Source organism: Juglans microcarpa x Juglans regia, chromosome 6D (genome assembly GCF_004785595.1).
Source record: "Juglans microcarpa x Juglans regia isolate MS1-56 chromosome 6D, Jm3101_v1.0, whole genome shotgun sequence".
NCBI classification, from domain to species: domain Eukaryota; kingdom Viridiplantae; phylum Streptophyta; class Magnoliopsida; order Fagales; family Juglandaceae; genus Juglans; species Juglans microcarpa x Juglans regia.
The window spans coordinates 35169004-35181440 of record NC_054604.1 but is presented as its reverse complement, the minus strand read 5'-3'; the positions used below and the strand labels follow the sequence as shown (position 1 = coordinate 35181440).

Genomic DNA, 12437 nt, shown 5'->3' with positions numbered 1-12437 from the left:
TTTATAGAGATTTACAAGCGACTGGAAACAGAGATAAGTACGGTCGTCATCATCATACTGTTGATTGAGCGGGACCCTCTTCAGTTCATCACCATTCAAAATACCCCACGTGTCCATCGTAATTCCAAGTTATCGCGTAGCCGACCTTATCTGTTTCGAGTACGATGGTCGCTTTGGTGCATGAACCGTCACGAAATGACAATAGATGAGTCATCCCAAAAATATTTACCACGTGTCATTAAACCACCACATCTTCTAGAAGCTTGAGAGGCAAAACGGGGGGTTCACCGAGCCAATTACCTCGTGAGAAAGCGTTTTTCACGGCTCAGTAAAAGCGGGGAGAAAAAAAAAAAAAAAAATGGTGGGTTCATACGTGGGAAGTCCACGTCAGCAAGGATCGGAAGTGCACCACCGCGGACACACGTGCTGATAGAGTTAGGCTGCAAACTTTTTAGAAAGAAAGACGATTGAAAAGTGAAAATAAGGAAAAGCCAAAAAAGGGCTATCATATGGTGACACGTTAGCAAAAGAAAACTTTTTTTTTTTTTTTTCCTTTCTTTCTTTCTTTTTGGTGGGGTTATAGGTTTCTTCCACTCCTCAACCTCTTTTGGCTAGCTTACAAGTGTATAAAAATACACTCAAGATTGGACCATTTGGTGGTTCTCTCCCAAAATGATATTGTCAATGATGTGGTTGGGTCAAAGTTAATTTTGTGGAGTCTCGTGTACTAGATTGTTCTTAATTGTTTGATTGGGGTGGATTTAGAATATTGTGGACGTGGATATTCTACGGTTGGATAGGGACAGAGATATCATGTGTGTGTGTTTTTTTGTTGGGATTTCGGACTTGCTTAGGAGATCAATATATAAGAATTCATCCAAAAAACAAAAAAAGATATGAGAATAAAATGAAGCATAGAATAATTGTAGGTTACATGAGCCAAGATGATCATGTAGTATTTAATTGAGAACAGTTTCCGTCTAATGTCGGGATATATAAGTAGAAAATTATGATTAAAGAACTCATGATCAACAACGTCATAATTAATTCTGTTAAATTCGCTTTGTACTGATATTTACTTAATTTACGTCACCTGCGATATTTTTCTAGGTGGCACCACAGGAATGGCCATGCCACATAACTATATTGGAGCTTGGAGCTAGCTAGAAGAACACACGTGTCATGGCGGTCCACCTACTTCGACTTTGCTGCATAAATTTTACGAGTTGCAGTCTTCAAATTTTACGAGTTCATGATTAGAAAACCCGCCAGCCAAAACACTTTGCGTAAAGTCTGTTCCATATTTCCTGATCAGAACCGCATTTTAGGATCCAACCTTGAAAAAACAAAATAAGTTTAAAGCTTTTTAAGGTAAGGTAAGGTAAGGTAAGGTAAGAGTCAGTTTTTAACTACTTTATATAATGAACAAAAAAATGACAATTTTAATTCATCAATTTAACTCCAAATTATAATTCCTTGTCAAAGTAGTTACCGTCACCTATTTTATTTAAATATTGTATTTTAAGCTAAACTATATGCAAAACGTTTTCAAAGTACTGGTTCATGCTTTGAGAATCATTTATTTAATTTTAATTATTATTGCTAACTTGGATCAACATTTAATAAAATAAAGATCGACTGGTTTTGTTGGATGCTATATATGGTTTAAAATTAAGATTAACCTAGACTTTCTAGCTGAGTTCTAATGACTAGACTTCAAGGGAAAGTGATAATTTGTATATTATTATTTTGAAAAATGATACACATACAATCATTTTCACAACTCTATAGTAAATTAAGAGCATTTCTAAATTACAAATACTATATTTTTAAATAAATATCTCCAATTTTAAACATAGTTATATAAAAAGATATAATATTATGTATCATTACTCATTTATTTATGCCACGTGCCATAATCTGATTTGTAATATTTAAAATTTAAAATTTATTCTTTAAATCAAATTATACTATGTAGATAGTATGTGGTGTAAAAACTTTTAAATAGAATTATTCTTTATTTATATTTGTATGTCTGGCCCCTTTCAGATACAGTGAGGGCGTCAATTTTTCAAAATAAATCAACATTGCATATCTTAGGAGTCAGGCTTTATTTTCTATTAAAAAATAACTTCTATCCTCCCCTAGATTTTTTCTTTCTAAATAAAGAAAAGTATACTACTATATACGACGTTTCGGGCAAGGATGTATTTTCACATCCTTCAAGTTGTAAATGTCAAATTTTCATCTTATTATATAATATATATATATATATATATTATATATATGCTCTGTAATAATATATATAATTTTCTTTCGAAATGTATATTAGTTTTCAAGAAGAGCTGTTTGATCACATGCTTTGTAAATGTCAAAAAGCACGCTCACGTCACAAAGAGAAAGTCATATGATGATCAATTCTTTGCCATTTTAATTAAGCTGATAAATTTAATTTATTTTTAAGTTCTTGTTAATGATCACGTTCATATATATCCTATATTTTGAAATTAGTTATAATGTGAAGTTAGTCAGAAAATGTATATAATCATTAATTTAATAGAAGATTATCATTGCTTTTGGCCGATCGTACGTACGTAACGAAATGCAATAGAATTGCGGCTGGTTGATCATACATTCCACTTGCATGCATGGCTGCATGCCTGCCTTTTTCTCTCCTCTTTCTTTGAGCGGCGCTCTAAACCCGTGTGCATACATGAAAATCGGCATGCATTTTGAATTTTTTAATCTTTCTAACATTTTTTTAATTGATTAATCCCAAAGTTAATTCAAGGCATGCATTTTGAATTTTTCTAGGGTTGATGGCTTTTTTTTATTTCCACAAACATTCGGCGCCGCCCAACAAATTTGCGAATTCAGTTTCAACTTTGTATGATCCTGACCCAAAAACATAGTTTGTCATGTGCGTGTGAACAGCCCCATGGGAGTTTTCAGCAGGGCTTGACTATTAACATTAGAGTTTAGACCGTTGTTTTAATGGCAGCCTTTAATTTTCTGAGGTTTTGAACAATCTTATATATGATGACGGGCTTCGTGTGAATTTCATGTGCTTCTGCGCTCTTTCGCTGCATTTAAAGTCGGAGGTTAGGTAGGGACTCATGAAACACGATCAAATTATATATATATATATATATATATATATCTATATATATTATATTATAATTAACATAGAAACATTAAAAACAAGCGAAATTCGCTTTTCGGTTTTTGACCATTTTGTTATATTTTTAATGAGATCACCACGTTCGATATTGTTTTTCAAGGACTTTAATTGCATCAGTTCTTGATCATTTACTATAGTTTTTGGTAAGACTTGTTTGTCGTTGAAAATTGTCTAAGATGCCGGGATTCGTTTCAAAGTAAGAGGAACTTGATCACTGATTAATAGCAAATTCGGAAGTTGACGATCAGCTAGGGCGGCGTGGGTTAATTGCCGAGAACTACTGGTCAAACTCTCTGGATGTGTTTGCAGAATATTTTGCAAATTAGTTCATGATGAGGGAAAATAAAACAACTTTTTGTTTAAAATATGGAACCAGAAAAACATTGCATGAACAACTAAATTAACAGCACGTGCCTAATTTACAGCTAGGTTTACACTTTACAGAACATCATGCATGATCGTGTCTATCCGATTCCCATATATAATTAACTAGTTGAAGCAAGGAAAGTGATCAAGAAAGGAAAGTGACGTTATCTTAATTTGATTTTCACAATTATCAAATCATTTTAATTTAATATTATTTTGTTTGATTTTTATGAAAATCAAATAAGTAGATTTGATAATATTTATGAAATCAAATCAGGATATTAATGATCATACTAATTAATTCTAGATTTGATATTATCTTTAACAAAATTAGAGAATTTATATTAAAATGATTTGATATTATCTTCAATAAATTTAGAGCATTTTCGTTAAAGCATGATCTTTTGGGAAAAGCTTAGATTATGCATGATAACAACCAAACACCACTAAAATGATTTGATATTATCTTCAATAAATTTAGAGCATTTTCAAGTTTCAACACTCGTTGAAGCATATTTTGGGAATTAGATTCTGATCATAACAACCAAACTGAATAGTTATTAAGAAAATATCTAAAAGGTTTTTTCGTCATTATGCATGGCGGCTCCGGCCCCATGAATTCATGCATGCTAGCTCTATATTATCTTTAACAGATTACTGTACTAATTAATCCTTTGGGCTTTTCCAATAACCAGCATTTTATAAATTGATAATGCACGTTGTGTGGCCTAAATTGGCAGAGCCGATTTATATGCTAATATGTTAATAAGCTAGGCATAATGGGCCAATCCTCACGAGCGCAATATAAGCAATGAGCCGGTAAACTATGAAGCATGATGGTCAAGGCAACATACGCGAAGGCTTGCCAATTATCAATAATAGAAAGACTAGAAACAAATTAGACACAACCAAATTTTGCACAATTTTATTCAAGAAAGACATTCTTGAAATAGATGGATGTCCTAATAGAATATGCCAATGGTGAAACAATGAACATTTAGAAGAAGCAAAACAAACATTTGACAACAAAGTTTCATTGTTATTACAATGTTTATTTGGAAAAAATTATAGCAAATGAGGGTTGAGAAAAGTCCCTGCTTGTTGCAAGATATAGAGTCCTTTTGTTGTCTATCCACTCCAATCAGCCTCGAGGTGGTCAAGTCCTGAATTAAACAAAGGTAAGAAGAAAAAAGATAACAAGTGAGAGACTTGGTGAGTTTACTAACAGAAATCAATTTAAAAGTAAAGGTAGGTACACAAAAAATATTTTTAAAAACAAGATATTCAGAAAGATGAATAGTGTCAATATATGAAACAGGAACACATTGACCATTTGGTAATCTGACAGAAGTGTTTAGAACATGAGTGACATCTGTAAAAATATCAATTGAGGAGACCATATGGTTTGTAGCCCCCGTCTCAAGTATCCAACTATAATTAGAAGGATTAAATGAAGTATATTTGTTAGAGTTAAAAATAGAATGTTTAGATGAAACAATACCATAAAAAGAATGAGGAGAAGAAGCTACAACATTCACCGCATGGCTAGAATTATCAGACTTATGTTGAGGATTGAGAGTAAGCATGGATAACAACTACTGATATTGGGCCTTAGTCAAGGAGAATAGAGAAGTTGCTAAAGAATTATCACTGAGGGTAACTTGGTTGGCCATAGATTGCTGCCGCGGCTTTTGCTTGTATCTAGGAGGAAAAACATGGAGTTTGTAATATTTCTCAACAACATGACCAGTTATTCCACAATACTTACAAATTGGTCAATTTTTCTTAGAGAAAGATTTTACATATCTCGAAGCATCAGAATTAGCAACAAAAGCATAAACATTAGCAAGAGGAGGAGTAACAAAAATTTCTCTCTGTGGCTCTTCTTGAATAATATGAGAAAAAACCTTGTTAATCGATGGCAGGGGCTCTATTACCATCTGAGCCATAGCCGAAGCAAAAGATTCATTAAGTCTCATAAGGAATTGTAAAATACGTTTATGTTGAGCATAAGAATTCAACAAATTCACAGTACAACAAGAACACACAGGAATTAGCAACAAAAGCATAAACATCAGCAAGAGGAGTAACAAAAATTTCTCTCTGTAGCTCTTCCTGAATAATAAGAGAAAAAACCTTGTTAATCGGTGGCAAGGGCTCTATTAACATCTGAGCCCTAGCCGAAGCAAAAGATTCATTAAGTCTCATAAGGAATTGTAAAATACGTTTATGTTGAGCATAAGAATTCAACAAATTCACAGTACAACAAGAACACACAGGAATTGGTTTGTAATTAACGAACTTATCCCAAAGAGCCTTCAATCGAGTGAAATAAGCACTAACAAAAGTTCTCACTGAAACAATGATGAAATCGATTTTTGGATCTGAAAATCCAAGGTCCATTCTTTTGAGAGAATCGTTCATTTAAATCGATTCCTATCTCAAAAGCAATGGTAACATACAGTACACTAGCAAGGATTTCAAAAAAAACCAAGTTAAGTAACCAAGAAATGACCATATTATTACATCGTAACCATGAAGAAAAAAACGAATCAATAGAGATTGATTTAAGAATCGTACCATTCACGAATTCTAACTTATTTTTCGCAAAAAGGGCCATGGTCATCGAACGAGACCATGTGTGATAGTTGTCTCTAATCAAGAGTTACGTGACCAAAATAACGCCGGGGTTATTGCTGATATGAAAGAAGAAGGGACTCGTAGCATCTAGAGAAGAGGAAGAAAGATTCGGAACTTTCGCTACCATGAGGGAGAAAAAGAAATAAGAAATCCTAGAAAACGTATGATACCATATCAAGAATGGAAAGACTAGAAGTTTCTTCCATTCTAATAATCTCGAAACTGCCCAAATGTCACAATAAGTAAAAATAAAAATAATACAAATATTTATACTAAGAGCTAAATGATCCGGCCTAAGCTAAATACAGGTGAAATGTAAAGTGCAAAAATAAAATATAAATACACATGTGAAAAAACTATTTTACACTTTTCTATCTTAATACCTATTTAGCCCCACTTTTTTTTTTTTTTTCTTTTCCCTTTTCTTCTCTCTCTCTCTCTCTCTCTTGCCTACTAGCCCCATTATTCGTGCGTCGTCAGAATGTAATATTTCGAAAACATTAATATTTCGGCTAGTCAACTTGTTGTTGCATGTTAAAGGTTTTAAGCATGCTACATAATTTCATCCATTTTTTATTCAGATCCAAAACTCGAGTCTTCCAAAACTATGCCAAATCAAATTGGTTTCATTTAGATCTCCCATTTGTGCAGAATGAATATAAAGATTTGTTACCCGATCTTGAAGGTGGTGAACATCGGTACGGCGAGGACTGAACAATTTAACCGTATAATCGGACAGACCCGAATTATCGATCCGACTCGATCATATTGAGCCGACCCGAAAATAGAAAACGGGCAAACAATTCTATTTCTGCTTTTTCTGTATAAAACGGTTCGGTATCGGGTAATTACCCGTTATCCAAAACTTTCGCAACTCTTGATTTTCAAAACAGTTCCTCTTTGAACTGGCGCTGCCTATCTTCAGACTCCATCGACACCCAATAGAAAATTGACACATTAGGAAATTCCATAAGAAGATGGTGCACCGCATCACACAGGATCTAAAATAAAAAATTTCTCCTCCGTCCCGTGAATATCTCCTCCCTGACTTTTATTCTATTTTCAAACTCAATTAAAATGGTCAAAATTAAAGCAAGAATTTCATCCAATGACTTGGAATAAAAAGCACCAGCAATATCGTATAGTGTTTGAATGTGATTTTAACTTGTGGCTCTTCGAAATTTTCATCAAACACCTTTCATGCGTCTCTCATTTCCATTCTTGCAGCTGCCATTCATAACTCCACTGAATCCTTATTACATCACAATACTCACAGCATCAATTACAACATGTTTCTATCAAAATCATAATAAGAAAATTCAAACAAAAAAGACCAAATTATTGAACTGGAAATTAGTTTTTTTAACACAATTTCAAAAATGAAGATCACTCTTTGAACTGAAAATTCAAGACCCGCAACTACGGACAGTGACTTACGGTGGAGAGAGGAGAGAGAGAGAGAGCTACTATTCGACGCCGTTGAGAGAGAGAGAGGGATCACGTGGATGGGAATCCGAGAAAGGGAGTGGGTTTCAGTCGATTTCCACCCCTGCTCCTCAAAGGTTTTCCAACGGTAGGGCCCTGCTCTTCGATGGGTATCCAACGGTGGCCTCTGCTCCTCGCATTTTTTTCGACGGTGTATACTGCTCCTCGAATGTTTTATTGGAAAGGTGATTCAGAGAGAGAGAGAGGGGGGGGGGAAGGGGGACACACGTAGCACAAAATGTTTTTTTTCTTCCTCTGAATCGTGGTTTACCAGTAGGTTGATGTGGAATCTATGTGGCAAGCTACTATTCGATGCCGTTGATAGAAGATTAACTCTTTTCAAAAAGCACTATCTGGAGAAGGATAAGAAAACTTTTGTCCTTTTCATGTTGTATGAATCTATGATTAGCTTCCGTCGAGTAAGAAAAAGTTACCTTGGGAAGGCCATTTGCACTTAATAATGATAGGGTTAGGAATCTATTACTACTTATTTATTATCTAATTTATATTTTATTTTATTTTATTTAATAATTAAGAAAGTGAATATTAACAAAATTATATATTTTTTTAATTTTTTCTTAATGATTAAGGATATTAAAAAATACTTAAAATAAAATAATAAAAAAATAAAAAAATTTAAAATATATTTAAATAGTAGATGAGTTATAATAGAATAGTAATTTTATCATTACCATTTCTTAATCTATTATTATTATTAAAAAAATAATTTTTATACCTTTGGATGCCCATTTGCCTTGTAAGTTCTCTGAATATCTGACAAACAACCCTTTGATGGTGCATGTGGGCTCCCCACGTCCAAAAAGCCTGTTTCATAATTTAATACTCCATTATCCTTAATATTATTTATCATTTTAATTTTTATCATCTTCTCATTATTTTATAAAGTGATATTGAATAATTAAATATTATTTATTATATTTTATTTATAAACTTATCATCTAATATTATATCATAAGATGATAAAAAATTAATAAAAAATAGATGATGAATAAATTTTTTCTAATCCTTACCCAACTGGCTTAAAAACAAAATTTTATAATTTATTGTAAAATGAAATACATGCTCCCTTATATATGAGAAATGATAAAATAACTACTTTTTTACAATTTTTCTTAAAAATATTTATTTTAGTTTTAATTTTAATTTGAAGTGTTTAAAATTTTAAAAAAATTATTATTTTATTAAGTTGTAAATAAAGTGTAGTGGAATTGTAACTATCACTGCTTTTCTTCTTTTTCTTATTATTATTACTTTTTTTAATTTGATAACTAATTAAGTTTCAAGTGAAAATAATAATAATAAATTAAAATTTCAAAAATGTCGGGTCGGGTCGGAATACCCCATTTATTCCCGGAAATATTATCAGGTCGGGTAGGATGACACAGGCCGTGCCACCCATAGCAGTCCTGAGAGAAAAGCCATCACCACGACCTCACCAATACTGAGGCTGGAGAATGATTGGTGCTTTCTATCATTGACCCCTCTTCTAAATAAAATGGAAAACTGTTGCCACCAAGTTGTGGACCACCTCTCAATTTGCTTTTCCTCCAAGGTATCGTGGCTTTCATTAATGTCTGTTTCTTGAAGTACTTCGGCCTTAAGTTTGTCATCAAGGCGACAATTATAGGCAGAAGACAAGCTGTTCTGTTTAACCAGGACGAAATCCTCATTTGAATTATCCGATTTCACAGCTATATACAAAAATTAATCCAGAATGATGCATGTAGTTTGACACATGTGCATGATATGTGAGTAAAAGGTATTAACCACCTTAAAAACCAGAGCATATAATTTAAATCCGGCAACATGTGCAGACTTGCCCATCAGATGAAGTGAGTTTATTTTAATGCTTGAGTAACCTTATCTTGTTAACCGAATTCTGGAGAAGATGCCTCCCAAATTCAAGTGGAATATTAAGAGAATGAGCACTGGAAAGAGGAAGACTATATATAGGGAAAGCTAGAAACAAACAAATTATGACGTAAATGTGTAAAAAGCCTCCGAAATGCAAATTAATTTCTAGTGATCACAATAACTCGAACTGTTTTCTGTACAAACTAGCAGTAAAAGATAAAATGACAGGCCTAGAGATAAAAATAAACGGGCAAATTAAAGATATTTGCCCAAGAAATTTCTCAAAATTTTAACCATGTGACATTATATGTAACAGTTCTGAAATGAAGTTTGAAAGTTATTTCACATGAACCATTGGCAAGATCTAAGAGAAAATCTGCGGGATTCAACATGACAATTAGCCGACGGGGAATATCCAATGTTGGAAAAATATTCTGATCCTTTCCCAAAATACAATTAAAGGGTTCCCTTCAGATAACAGTGAAACCTTATCAAACATATAAAACAGCTTAGTCGAGGGCTGGTGTATTGTCATCACAATCATTCTACCTCCTTAATTTAGCTAGCTCCCACAACGTAGATATACAATTTTCTTAGCAGTTGTTGAGTCAAGACCTGACGTGGGTTTATAAGCATTTCTTGCATAGTTTTTGTGATGGGGGAAGAACCCAATACATTGGGTCCAGGACCGCAGGGATGATACGTTGCGGGGATTTGGGCCGACAATGAGGTTGGGGCCGACAATGAGGCCCAACCTGGTCATCTAAGTCTGGGCAAGGAAAGTAGAAGCCTAGATCAAAATATAGATAAGGAGTTCGAATTGGGACGAGAGATCTGGAGGAAGACTAGAAAAAGTGGGAAGAAGAGTGTGACGTGCGTCACCAACTGGAAGGGACGCAGGACAGGAAATATGCCGCATTTAATGCAACTCAGAACAAAGGCCACGTCGCATTTAATACAACCCAAAACAGAAGTCACATTGCATTTAATGCGGCCCAGAACAGAGGCCATGTTGCATTTAATGCACCCTAGGGCGCAGGGTGTGCTGCTTTGAATGTGGCCTAAGACCAGAGCAGTGCACAAAGAAGGCCTGGAGCCATCGCTGCTCGGCAAGGTGACGATAGGAAAGCTGCTCCGTAATGAAATACGCAGAGCAAATCACCCTTGCTACGCAACACCCCGCTATGGGGAAATCCTAAACGGTAACTATAAATAAGGGTTAACCCAACAGCAAATGAGTTAATGAAAAATACTATCATCTTTCATACATACCATCGTTCTTGCTTCCATCTTTGTTATCTCATTCCTCAAGATACTGACTTAAGCATCGGAAGACTAACGGGCCCCGAGGTCCCCTCTCGATTGTAACTGTGCAGGATCGCGTTGGGATACCGGGGGTGTGAAGTTGCCTAAGCTTGCGAAACACGACATCAACAGTTTTAAATTTCGTTCTGTTCCGGCCGTTCCAGTCGAAATTTTGTGACATAGTGTAGTATCTGGTACATTATACCTGCTCGTTTCGTTTCGCTCTAAATTCTAGCCCATTCCGGTCCATTCAAGCCATTGCGGTCAAATTTTGGCCATTCCGGTCCCTATTCTGTTTCGGACTATTTTTGTAATTTTCTTGTGCTTGAATGATATTTTTGTAAATTTTAAATCCATATGGTATTTAATTAATTCTAGAATATAAAATGTATTTATATAATTTTAATTTTGTTGTAACTTTAAATATGCCACCTCATTCCTTTTTTTAAATATCATTATTTTTTTATAATTTCTCTATTCTTTTATATTATTTTTTTTTTTGTTTTTGCGTCTCAACTCATGAAGTTTGTGATTTTTTCAACCTATATTCATTTTATAAATCTTCAATTCTTCTATACACATATACATGATACACAATTATATATATATGTATTTATTTTATTAGTTGTTAGTAATTTATATATACATATAAATATTTATATATAATATATAATTAATCCCGAAATGGTATACCGGAATATACCAGTACCGAAATATTCCATTCCAATACTTAAACCGGAATGATCACCGGAATGTAATTTAAAACATTGATTTCTTGTCCTATACTAACCCTCTTTCTCTCTCCCCCGAAACCCATCAGAAATTGTCCTCCAATAATGCTTTTCTTGCATTTAGATAGCCCTAGTTGAGTTATCACAACTTCTGCATGTTGAACTTTCTCTTCTTTCGTGAAATTATTCAATAATCACATAAGGGAAGTGAATACCAGAGTCTCAGCCACAGTCAAGTGGGGATAGAGAACATCATGATCTTGGGTAACAAATCTAGTCATGTTTCGTTTTAATCCGTTGGAGAAAGGCTTGCCATTGCAGGTTCTGCTTCTGCCAAGTCGACCACCAAGGCAGCCTCTCCTAGTGCAGTTAGCAATGTCGTTTTGTCACTGCCAAATGGGCCTAGCATGGCCAGAATCTCTCCATGTTCGACCATGCCTGTGATTCCCTTTAGTATCATTTTCTCCTCAGCCTTGGCCTTTTTTTGAGGTATTAATCCCCGTTTCCTAGGTCTTATTTTGTAAACAATGTTCATAAACTGTTCAATAAATCAAAATACAGATGAAAAATAATTAACAAATCATATTTTGTAATATAATCTAATGGTTATATTCGGTAAAAATATAGACTTTGAATAATCCAAGAACAAGTAGACCATGCATGGAACTATTGGAAGAGATTCATGTTGAAGTCTCTGCCCCAAGCAAGTAGTCAACAATGGCTGCTTGCTTCTCAACCTCCAGCGCGTAGTGCCCAGCGCCCAACTATCTATTGAATGCATATTAAATGCATTTATACGGTAATGCGATATACATTCGCTTATAAATTGAAGCTCCATACGAGAGTTTCAGACA

At 34.2% G+C, this 12437-nt stretch overlaps 1 pseudogene; it reads right to left on the bottom strand.

Moving 5' to 3' along the window:
* Nucleotides 1-9055: 9055 nt before the first annotated feature.
* LOC121235575 lies at nucleotides 9056-12118 on the bottom strand (annotated as a pseudogene).
* Between the last annotated feature and the right edge of the window lie 319 nt (nucleotides 12119-12437).